Raw genomic sequence first — 13,055 nt, forward strand, 5'->3', positions numbered from 1 at the left:
TTTGCTCTTCAACACTTTAAAGAGGTCCTTTGCAGCAGATTTACCCAGTGCAATGCATCTTTTGATTTCTTGACTGCAGCTTCCATGGCTGTTGATTGTGGATCCAAGTAAAATGAAACTCTTGACAACTTCAGTCTTTTCTCCGTTTATCATGATGTTGCTCATTGGTCCAGTTGTGAGGATTTTTGTTTTCTTTATGTTGAGGTGCAGTCCATACTGAAGGCTGTGGTCTTTGATCTTCATTAGTAAGTGCTTCAAGTCCTCTTCACTTTCAGCAAGCAAGGTTGTGTCATCTCCATAACGCAGGTCGTTAATGAGTCTTCCTCCAATCCTGATGTCCCGTTCTTCTTCATATGGTTCAGCTTCTCAGATTATTTGTTCAGCATACAGATTAAATAGGTATGATGAAAGAATACAACCCTGACGCACACCTTTCCTGACTTTAAACCAATCAGTATCCTCTTGTTCTGTCTGAACAACTGCCTCTTGATCTATGTAAAGGTTCCTCATGAGAACAATTAAGTGTTTTGGAATTCCCATTCTTTGCAGTGTTATCCATAGTTTGTTATGATCCACACAGTCGAATGCCTTTGCATAGTCAATAAAACACAGGTAAACATCCTTCTGGTGTTCTCTGCTTTCAGCCAGGATCCATCTGACATCAGCAATGATATCCCTGGTTCCACGTCCTCTTCTGAAACCAGACTGAATTTCTGGCAGTTCCCTGTCGATATACTGCTGCAGCTATTTTTGAGTAATCTTCAGCAAAATTTTGCTTGCGTGTGTTATTAATGATATTGTTCTATAATTTCCACATTCAGTTGGATCACCTTTCTTGAGAATAGGCCCCCCACGTGTCTGTCTGTTAGTCTATGTTATAGCCACTGTTTATATTGTCAAAAAAAGATATTTGCAATGAATAAGTCGTTAGTCTTGTAAAATTCTATCATAGGATCTCCAGCGTTATTTCTGTTACCCAGGCTGTTTTCCAACTACTGATCCTTCTTCTTTGTTTCCAACTTTCACATTCCAATCACCAGTAATTATCAATGCATTTTGTTTACATGTTTGATCAATTTTAGACTGCAGAAGTTGGTAAAAATCTTCAATTTCTTCACCTTTGGCATCAGTGGTTGGTCTGTTAATTTGAATAATAGTCTTATTAATTGGTCTTCCTTGTAGGCATATGGATTATTATCCTACCACTGACAGTGTTGTGCTTCAGGATAGATCTTGAAATGTTCTTTTTATGATGAGTGTGACACCATACCTTTTCAGTTTGCCATTCCTGGAATATTAAACCATACGATTATCCAATTCAAAATGGCCCATACCAGTTCATTGTAGCTCACTAATGCCTAGGATATCAATCTTTATGCATTCATTTTTGATGGTTTTCAGTATTCCTAGATTCATATTTTGTACATTCCACATTCTGGTTATTAATGGATGTTTGCAGCTATTTCTTTTAATTTTGGGCTGTGGCACCTCAGCAAGGGCAACTCTACTTTGAAGAGGCGGCTTTTCCCCACTCGTATTTTGAGTGCCTCTGGATTTGAGGGGCTCATTTTCTAGCACTGTATCATACAATATTCCACTGCTGTTCATAATTACTCCTACTTATCTCAAACGGAGTCCTTCTGTGGTGAAAACAGTTAAGCGCTTGACTACTAACTGAAAGGTTGGCGGTTCAAATATACCTAGAGGCACCTCAGGAAAAAAGACCTGCTTCTGAAAAGTCACGGTCATAGAAATTCTGGAGCACTGTTCTACTCTGCAACACATGGAGTCGCCACAACTCAGAATTGACTCAAAGGCAACTACTAATATTGGTATCTGGAATCTTGCTTTTTTTTTTTTTTTTTATGTACCCATTACACAATGGCAGGCCCTATATTTATATATATATATATGCCAGGGCCCGTGGTGAAGTAGACCTTAGGTTACCCAGACTTCCTTACCTCTCACTACTGGCCAGGACTGCAGCCAGGCCAATTTTTTAGTGCTTCTCCACACCAGCCTGCACAATGTTGTACTGTATGAATATAAAAAAAACTAATATGGAACTACACAAATAATTTTTTATGATTTAATGTGGGCAAGTGCAAGGTCATGCTTGTGGGCAAGCCATTCCCGGAATGTACCGGGATGCTGATACTTCTCCTGGTCCAGGTGAGTAGCAGTGTGGAACTGAGACTTTCTTACTGTGGTATAGCCCCAACCGTGGATCACTAGCCCCTTTCACCCTTTCATCAGATTTTGGGATTTCTTCTCCATGTGTAAAAGAGCAGTAGCTTCCTTCTCTGTCAGGCTTATCAATTGTTTCGTCTTTTCATTTCTGGCTAAAATTTTAATTATCTACAGTGGTATTTATCAGACTTTCTTAATCATACTGTCTTGGTCATTTAGTGCTGCTATAACAGAAATACTGCAAGTGGATGGCTTTAACAAAGAGAAATTTATTCTCTCATAGTCTAGTAGGTTACAAGTACAAATTCAGGGTGTCAGCTCCAGGGACGACATTGTTTCTCTGTCGGCCTTCTCATCAATGTTCTTCTGGACTAGGAGCTTCTTCACGCAGGGACCCCCCCGAGTCCAAAGTGTGTGCTCTGCTCCCGGTGCTTCTTTCTGGGTGATATGAGGTCCTCCTGTCTCTCTGCTTGCTTCTCTTATCTCTCAAGAGATTTCCTCAAGACACAATCTAATCCTGTACATTCAGTCTTGCCTCAGTAACACAACTGCTGCCCATCCTCCCTCATTAACATCACAGAGGCAGGATTTATAACATGTAGGAAAATCATACAATATCAGGAATCATGGCCCAGCCCAATTCATAAACACATTTTTGGGGGACATAATTCAATCCATGACACATACCCCTTTGATAAGCCTAAAATTTGTATGCTATCTCCACTGGAATCTTTCAAATTCTGATACATGTGCCAGAAAGTTGGGGGAGAGGGCATGCCAAGCCATACACCCATCTCCATCATCCTGGATATATCTATCAAGCATGTTGTCATGGACTGAACTGTGTCCTCCAAAAATATGTGTATCCATTTGGCTAGGCCATGATTCCCAGTATTGTGTGATTGTCCACCATTTTGTCATCTGATGTGACTTTTCTATGTGTTGTAAATCCTACCTCTATGATATTAATGAGGTGGGATAGGTGACAGTTATGTTAATGAGGCAGGATGCAATCTACGAGATTGGATTGTGTCTTGAGTCAACCTCTTTTGAGATACAAAAGAGAGAAGCGAGCAGAGAGACAGGGGGACCTCATACCACCAAGAAGCAGCACTGGGAGCACAGCATGTGCTTTGAACCTGGGGTTCCTGTGTGGACAAGCTCCTAGTCCAGGGGAAGATTGATGAGAAGGACCTTCCTCCAAAGCTGACAGAGAGAAATCCTTCCCGTGGTGCTGACACCCTGAATTTGGACCTCTAGACTGTGAGAAAATAAATTTCCCTTTTTTAAAGCCATCTACTTGTGGTATTTCTGTTATAGCAGCACTAGACGACTAGAACAGAATTTGTTACCAGGAGTGGGGTGCTGCCCTAACAGATACCTAAAATGTGGAAGTGATTTTGATGCTGTTAATGGATAGAAGACTAAGAAGGAAGTGATGAGAACTGTTAACACTGGAGAAGGCGTAGACGCTGAGAAACAGCAGCAGAGGACTGGCTGCAGCAGAGAACTGGCAGCAGCAGAGAAGCAGCAGCAGCAGAACCAAGAGACCAGCACCAGACAGCACTGGAGCTGACCCATGGAGTGGGAGGGCTGAGTACCTTTGCTCAGGAGGCTTCCTGGTGGAGTGGGCCACCTCTGGGTACTTATCGGTGGAGCTAGGCTTGCTGATCCACAGAGTGAGAGAACTGAGTGCCTTCCTGCTGAAGTTTATTGGCAGAGTGGGGTGTCTCCAGGCACATATCAGTGGAGGTACAGAACTTTGTGAAACCCTTGTCCCAGAAGGGGAGACACATGCAGAGAGGCCTGAGGGGCTGAGAGGCCAAGGAACCAGGAAGCAGAAGCTAAAGAGACAAGGAACACAGGAAGCCAAGCTGCCTCAGTCTCAAAGGGTATGGCCACTACCTCTGGGGTTTCAAAGGTTGGAGCCATGGCCTCTGGTGTTTCTAAGGGTGGAGTTGCCACCACTCTGATGAACTAGGAGAATGGTGCACCTAAAGCCAAGGGAGCAGAGTTGCCGTCCTAGTGGACTTGGAAGGTGGAACTGAAGCCCAGGGCCTAGGGCCCTCCACGCAGATTCTGGAGAGTGTGGCCAGTACCTAGAGTATGGAGGGCAGGCCATTGTATAAATGGTCTCAGAGAACAGAGGATTATTTTCGAAGCCTTGAGGGCTAAGATAATATGTTCTACTGACTTGCTAAGGCCTGTTATCCCTTCTTTCCCTCCAGTTTCTCCCATTTGTAATGGAAATGTCTAACTTGTGCCTATTCTGCCATTGTACCTTTGGGAGCAGATAACTAGTATTCTAGATTTCACAGATGAAGAGGAATTTTTTTATTTTTATATTTTTTAAAGTTTTTATTGTGGTTTAAGTGAAAGTTTACAGAACAAATCAGTCAAAAATATGGAACATTTCACAAATTTGCGTGTCATGTTTGCACAGGGGCCATGCTAATCTCTGTATTGTTCCAGTTTTAGTACATGTGCTGCCAAAGCAAGCAGAGGAATTTTTGGATTTTGTGTTTGAAGTTAAGACTTCTGCTCTGATATGGGGTGAATATGTTTTACATGTAGCAAGGAAGGACATGAATTTTGGGAGGCCAAAGGGTGGAATGTCATGAATTGAATTTTGTCCCCCCAAAATACGTGTATCAATTTGGCTAGGCCATGATTCCCAGTATTGTGTGATTGTCCACCATTTTGTCGTCTGATGTGATTTTCCTATGTGTTGTAAATCATACCTCTATGCTGGGTATGATGTTAATGAGGCAAGACTCAGTCTACAAGGTTGGACTGTGTCTTGAGCCAATCTCTTTGGAGATATAAAAGAAAGAAGCAAGCAGATAGACAGGGGAACCTCATACCACTAAGAAAGCAACACTGGGAACAGAGCACGTCCTTTGGATCCCGAGTTCCTGTGAGGAGAAGCTCCTAGTCCAGGGGAAGATTGATGAGAATGACCTTCCTCCAGAGCCAACAGAGAGAAAAAGCATTCCCCTGGAGCTGACACCCTGAATTTGGACTCATAGCCTTCTAGAATGTGAGAGAATAAATTTCTCTTTGTTAAAGCCATCCTCTTGTGGTATTTCTGTTACAGCAGCACTAGATGACTAAGACCTATGTTTTGGTAACTTTCCTGTATGTTGAGCAGGTAAAGATTAATTTGTTGAAGCAAGGCTAGGGTGAAAGGTAAGGAAGTGCATTGTTTTCAGCTGCCACCAGGTGGGCCCCCAACTCATGGTGATTCCCATGCAGAACAGAATAAAACACTGTCTGGTCCTATGCCATCTCCATGATAGGTTGCACACTGGACTGCTGTGATTGATCTATAGGGTTCTCATTGTCTGATTTTTGGAAGTAGATTTCCAGACCTTTCTTTCTTGTTTGTGACAGTCTGGAAGCTACACAGAAACCTGTTCAGCATCATAGCAACACGCAAGCCTCTGACAGACTGACAGAAGGGTGATGGCTGCGCTTGAAGTATATTGGCTGGGATTTGAACCTGGGTCTCTTGCATGAAAGCTGAGATTCCCACCACTGAACCATCAGTGCCTCATAAAAGCTCATATATAAAATAAATATACATGTGTATGCACATGTATGTGCATGTATGTGGGTATACACGTACTCAGATATACTCCCATATACACATAAACATTTTTTTCTGTTGTTTTAATTCTTCCCTTCTCCCTGGTACAGTCCTCCTCTGAAGTGCCCCTCTTGTTTTCCCCTGTTTCTCTTTTTATCTCTTGGCCTTTCCTTATGTTTTCTTTTTGGTTTATTCTTCTTTCTCTGCCTGTTTTGAAGACTTCCTGTACTTTCCACAGATCTTAAGGTGGTAGATATTCTGAGTCTGGTTAACTGTTAGGGTTGGAGTGTTGTGAGAAAACCATTCAGCTTCTTCTCCTCCCCTCACTGTCCCACTCCCACATATCTACCCCGCACCCACACACCCTCCCCCACCTCTACGCCCTCCCCCTCCCCCACATACCCACTCCCACACTGCATTTGAAATGCTGCTTGGGTTTCCAGTGAGACCCCTCCCACTTGCCTTCACTTCATATCTCTTCTGCTTTTGCAGAGAAGTGAGGATAAAAGGTGCCTGTAGTCTGATGAATTACTTAGTATGACCTTTCTCACCATGGTCTTGTAACTCCCACCCAGTTGATTTGGTGAGACTGTGCAAATAAGATAATTGTGGCCCACCAAGGGGATTGGTCAGTTTTGCCTTAAAAGAGAGACAATTCCAGAGCAGAAAGAAGAGCCCACCACCACCAAGAAATGAGAGAACAGCAGGAGAGATCTGGCAGCAGTAGGAGACTGTGCAGTGGCCTTCCCGACCCATGGAGAGAGAAAGCTGAGTGACTTTGGGGCCGAGACTGAGGGCCAGGGAGAGGAGTGCCTGCAGGCATGGCTGGGGAGAGGCTGTCCTGATGGAAGAACTGTGTCCTGAGTGTGGCTGAGCCTGAATTGTAACTGCTAATAACCCCATGATTGTAAGTATGTCTGTGAGTTCTGTGTGGCCATTGCAATGAATTATCAAACCCAGCTGAGAAGTAGAGAGTGCTTTGTGAGGGGCTGTTGGTGTCAGAATTGGTAAAGATGGCAGAGAGAGGAGACTTGTCTGGCCTCCACCTCATGGGAGTTAGCCTTGCGCTGTTGATCTTGGTTCTCCTTCCCCCTTGTGAAGTTAGAGGAGGTCAGATACCGCTCTCACACCGTTTTTACAGTGTATTAGTTATCTAGTGCTGCTGTAACAAATACAAGTGGATGGCTTTAACAAACAAATTTATTCTCTCATAGTCTAGGAGAATAGAAGTCTAAATTCAGGGCACCAGCTCCAGGGAAAGGCTTTCTCTCTCTGTTGTCTCTGGGAGAAGGTCTTTGTCATCACTCTTCCCTCAGGTCTAGGGGCTTCTCAGTGTAGGGACCCTGAATCCAAAATACACACTCCACTCCTGGCTCTGGTAATGAGGTTCCACTCCTCTCTACTCGCATCTCTCTTTTCTGTCTCAAAAAAGATTGATTTAAAATACAGCCTAATCCTGTAGATTGTACCCTGCCTCATGAACATAACTGTCTAATCATGCCACATTAACATCATACAGATTAAAATTTTTTTTTTTTTTTAGGATAATTACATATGATCACAAAATGAAGGACAGCCACACAGTACCGGGAATTATGGCCTAGCCAAGTTGACACACATTTTAGGGGAACGCACTTCAATCCATAATCAAAGGACTGTACTGCAGGTTGCTCTTCCGATTTTCAAAAAAACCCTGCCCTGCCTTTGTTGATATCCTTGGCCTCTTAGGTATCTGTAGAATATAGTCGAGGAGGGAGGAGAAGCCGCATGCCTCTGGCGATTATCCTTCAAGTGTTTAGAGTTTGCAGACATATACACAGGTGCCTATTTTATTTCCTTGCACATCCCTCCCCCACCCTCTTATACCCATTCTGTAAGGAAATAAGTGGTTTCCCCTCATATTCAGTAAATGTTTATTGTTCTTGGTACTGGGAGGATTACAGAAATAGCCTTGGTTGAGTAGGAAAGACTGAAATAGTGAATAAGAGAATATAGTATGTAACAGAGATAGTGACTAAAACGCCATTTGGAGTTTGAGGTGGAGAATGGACCTGTCCGCGAGGTCTAGACATGTAAACTCATCTGGCTAGAGCCCCATGACTTCATTTTATAGGACAGGGAACTGGAAAAGAGAAACTAGGGAATTTGCCCGACATCGAAGCAAATAAGTGGTAGACTAGAATTCTACCCAGACACTGCCGAGGTCCCAAACTGACGACTGGGTAGTGCACACGTAGGCCAGATGCAAATAGCACTGCAAAAGCTTTGAAAACTTCCTTTCCTCTCATTTTATTGCTTGAGAGGCTTCATGGAGGCTTTTAAGTGAGACTTTAAGAATAGTTCAGAGTTAAATTAGGGGAAGAACAGGCAGTCCCTAGGAAAAAAACAAAGTACAGAGAGGTTGGAATAGAGGTTGCATTTTTACATGTCAGTGGGACAGACAGATGTTTAGAATGTTGAGGGTATTTTGGAGGTTGATGGAAAATCAGGTACTGGGGGAGACCAGGCTCTGGAGAGCTATGAAGACTAAGCACAGGGTTGAGATATGATTTGTTAGACAGTGGGGAGTTACTGAAGGCATTTGAAAGGGAGGATGAGATTATAAGAGTAGTGTTTTTGAGATTATAATAATAGTACTTTATCTGCAGTATATGGAGTGGATTGAAAAATGGGAACTGTAGAATGAAGAAGGCTCGTGTTTATAGAACCATCCACCCAACAACAGTGGGATGCATAGTCTTTTTAAGTACTCATGGAACATTCTGCAAGGTAGGATGTATCCTGGGCCATAAAATAATACTTACTGAATTTAAAATTTTGAAATAATAGTGTGTTCTCTAACAATAATGGAATCGAGCTAGAAATCAGCAACAGAAAATAGCTGGAAAATACCAAATGTTAAACAACACATCTTAATAATCCATTGGTCAAAGAGGAAATTTCAAGGGAAATTAGGAAATATTTTGAGCTGAACCCAAGTGAATACACAACATATCATGTAGTTAAAGCAGTGCTTTGAGGAGAATTAAGATTATTAAATGCTTGTACTAGAAGAGAAGGTCTCAGATTAATAACGTAAACTTTCATCTTAAGAAAATAGAAAAAGATGAACAAAAGCCCAAATCAAGCAGAAGGAAAGGAGTAATAAAGAGATGAGTGGAAATTAATGAAATAGAAAACAGAAAAACAATAGAGTCCTGAAAGCAAAAAGCTGACGTTATGAAAAGATAAATAAAAGTAATAAAGCACTAGCCAACCTGGCTAAAGAAAACAAAAAAGACACAAAATACTAATGTCAGGAAAGAGGTGATATCACTACAGACCTGACAAGAGACTGAAAGGATAAAAAAGAATACTGTGAACAACTCGATATATATAAGTTAAACAACTTAGAAAAAATATACCAATTCCTTGAAAGCCACAGATTACCATAACCCACCAAAGAAAAAACAGATAACTGAATAAAGAAACTGAGTTCTTCAAACAAACAGACGGACAAACAACTTTCGGCCTAGATGGTTTTGCTGCTGAATTCTGTCAAACACTTAAAGAAATAATAATAATTCTACACGATCTCTTTCAGAAAACAGAAGGAGAGAATACTTCCCAACTGTCTTATGAGGCCAGCATTACCTTGATAACAAAACCAGAAAAAAACAGTACAAGAAAATGAAATTATAAACCAATAGGTCTCATGAATATATTTGTAAGTTTCTAAAAAATATCAGCAAAGCAAATGCAGCAATATATAAAAAGAACAATACGCTATGACCAAGTGGGGTTTATTCTAGGAATATATATCAAACATTCACAAATCAATCAATGTAAACTCTCATATTAACAGACTGAAGAAAAACCATACGCTTGTATCAATTGATGCAGAAAAAGCATATGACAAAGTTCAAAATTGATTCATGATAAAATGTCTCATCAAACTTGGATAAAGGAGATTAACAAAATGTGAAAAAGGACATCTACAAAAAACCTACCGCTAACATCACACTTAATGGTTAAAGACTGAATGCATTTCCTCTAAGATTGTAGCCAAGTTGAGGATGTCCCATTGTGCTGGGGATCTTAGTCAGCACAGTAAAGCAAGGAAAAGAAAGAAAAGACATATAGATTGGAAACAAAACTGTACCTGTTTGTGGATGATGGCATTGTCTTTATAGAAGCTACTTTAAGCAATGTACAAAAAGCTCCTCGAACTCGTAAGTGAATTTAACAAGGTCTGGGGATTCAGGGTCAACATACAAAAATCAATTGTATTTATACGCACCTTGCAGTGAACAATTAAAACTGAAATTTAGGAAACAATAGTTAAGGATAAGTCTAACAAAATATGTACAGGATCTGTATGCTGAAAACTTAAACACTGGTGAAAGAAATCAAAGACCTAAATAAGTAGAGAGACAAATTGTAGTCATGCATTGGAAGACTCAATCTATTTATAATGTCACTTCTGTCCATATTGATTTACAATCAGAATTTCAGCTCATCAGTATTGTCAGTCACTATTGTCAGTCCTCTTGGTTTTCATCACTCTGGTGTGTAGTTACATTTCACTGTACTTTTAATTTGCATTTCACTAACAACTAATGATGTTGGATACCTTTTCATGAGCTTATTGGACTTTCAGATATCCCCTTTTGTGAAGTGCCTGTTCAGTCTTTTCCCCATGCTTAAGTTGGATTCTTTACCTTTTCCTGTTGATTTGTAGGGGATCTTTATACATACTTTGGATATAAATTCTTTTTAAGTTATTACCAACATTTTCTGCCAGTCGTTGCTTGCCTTTTCATTTTCTTTTTTTATTAAAATTTTTTTAATCGAACTTTAGATGAAGGTTTACAGAACAAACTAGTTTCTCATCAATTAGTATACACATTGTTGTATGACATTGGTTAACAACCCCACGACATGTCAACACTCTCCCTTCTCAACCCCGGGTTCCCTATTACCAGCTTCCCTGTTCCCTGCTGTCTTTCAGTCCCTGCCCCAGGGCTGGTGCAACCCTTTAGTCTTGCTTTGTTCCGTGGCCCTGTTCAATCTTTGGGTGAAGGGTGAACCTCAGGAGTGGCCTCATGACTGAGCTGAAAGGGTGTCTGGGGTCCATGCTCTCATGCTTTCAGGGTTTCTCCAGTCTCTGTCAGGCCAGCAAGTCTGGTCTTCCTTTGTGGGTTAGAACTTTGCTCTACATTTTTCTCCAGCTCTGTCCAGGACCCTCTGTCGTGATCCCTGTCAGAGCAGTCAGTGGTGGTAGCTGGGCACCATCTATTTGTACTGGACTCAGTCTGGTGGAGGCTGTGGTAGATGTGGTCATTAGTCCTTTGGACTAACCTTTATCTTGTGTCTCTAGTTTTCTTCATTATTCCTTGCTCCCAAAGGGGTGAGACCAGTGGAGTATCCTACATGGCTGCTCGCAGGCTTTTAAGACCCCAGATGCTACTCACCGAAGTAGAATGTAGAACATTTTCTTTATAAACTCTGTTTGAGCTAGATGTTCCCCGAGATCATGGTCCCTACAGCCCTCAGCTCAGCAATTCGGTCCCTCAGGGAGTTTAGGTGTGTCCTTCGAGTTTTGTGGCCTTGCCTTGTACAGGTTGTGCTGGCTTCCCCAGTATTATGTATTGTCTTACCCTTCACCAGAGTTACCACTTATCTTTTGTCTATTAAGTGTTTTTCCATCTCTGCCCCGCCATAACCATCAAATATTGTTTCTTTCTGTATGTTTACCTTTTCATGAGTTTTTATAGTAGTGGTCTCATGCAATATTTGTCCTTTTGTGATTGACTTATTTCACTCAGCATAATGTCCTCCAGATGCATCCATGTTACGAGATGCTTCACAGATTCATCGTTGTTGTTTATCGTTGAGTTTACTGCTGTCATTTTATAGTGCTTTTTTTTTGTGGTGCTAACGTTTTCTTTGTTCCTCTTACTGTCCTGTGCTGAGTTCCTTTTTTGTTTGTGGATTTTTTTTTCATTTCTTTTCTTTTTGTAGATTTTGTTTTTATTGAGACTTTATGTTTTCCTTTATTTTGATGAGTAGGTTTATTAACTTTCTTTGTGGTTACCTCGAAATTTACCCTTATCTTCCTAGGTTTGAACCAGTCTATTATTACTTGGTATCACCTTGCCTTCCTCTCCATTAGAAAGTTCTATGCCTGTACTGTTTATTCCCTCTTTTATTGTTCTGACGTTACTGTCATTTATAGATTTTAACCCCTCTGGTTCCCTGTTGCAATTGTTTTGGTTTTGGATAGGCCTTGAGAGTGCATTTCCTAGGTTGATACCCAGCTGGTACAATCTGGCATCCTAGATTCAGGCTGTGGTCTGATGTTGTTTGTTCTCAGACCGAAGGACTCCCTTTAATAATTCTTGTGAGTTTGGTTTGGTTTGTATATATTCCCTTAATTTCTGTTTGCTGGAAATGTCCTAATTTCACCATGATATTTGAATGAAAGTTTTGCAGGATATATTAGTCATGGTTGGCAATTTTTTTCTTTCAAGGTTTTATATATGTCATCCCGTTGCCTTCTTGCCTGCATGGTTTCTGCCGAATAATCAGAGCTTAGTCTTATTGTTTCTCCTCTGCATGTGACTTTTTGTTTTTCTCGGGCTGCTCAAAGGATTTTTTCTTTGTCTTTGGTTTTAGCGAGTGTGGTTATGATATGCCTTGATGTTTTTCTTTTGGGGTCTATCCTATATGGGATTTGTTGAGCTTCTTGGATGGTCAGCTTTTCATCATTCATGATGTTAGGGAAGTTTTCTGTCACTGATCCTCTCTGTGTTTTCTGTTTTCTTTCCCTGTTCTGGAACTCTGATCTCTCGTAAATTTTTGCTTTTGGTTGTATTCCACGTAATTCTCAAGGTTTCTTCATTTTTTTTTTTTTGTTCTTTTTTCAGATTTTTCCTCAAACACAGTGTTTGTCTTCAATTTCACTGATTCTGTCTTCCGTCATTGCAAACCTGGTCATCAGCCCTTCAGTGACACTGTCCATTTCTGAAATCTTGTTGTTTATCTTTTGGATTTCTAATTGTTGTTTTTGTATGATTTCTAGTTGTGAATTTATTTTGGCATTTTGTTCCTGTATTACTTTCCTGAATTATTCCATTTTTTGTCTGTATTTTCCATGAATTTGTCTGCCTTTTCAATATTTGTCTATTTTTTTCTTATTTTTGCCTGCTTTTTGCTTCAACTCTTAGATTGCTCTGAATATTAGAGATTTGAATTCCCTGTCAGGTAGTTCTAGTGCCTTTTCCTCTACTGGAAG

At 40.8% G+C, this 13,055-nt stretch overlaps 1 protein-coding gene and 1 pseudogene across 1 annotated transcript in view; one reads left to right on the forward strand and one right to left on the reverse strand.

Moving 5' to 3' along the window:
* Positions 1-13,055, forward strand: part of ARHGAP44 (Rho GTPase activating protein 44) — a 261,012-nt gene that overhangs the window by 24,261 nt on the left and 223,696 nt on the right. The gene's annotated exons all lie outside the window — the stretch shown is intronic.
* On the reverse strand, positions 4,589-4,688 carry LOC111752536 (U6 spliceosomal RNA; annotated as a pseudogene).

Source organism: Loxodonta africana, chromosome 18 (assembly GCF_030014295.1).
Source record: "Loxodonta africana isolate mLoxAfr1 chromosome 18, mLoxAfr1.hap2, whole genome shotgun sequence".
NCBI classification, from domain to species: Eukaryota; Metazoa; Chordata; class Mammalia; order Proboscidea; family Elephantidae; genus Loxodonta; species Loxodonta africana.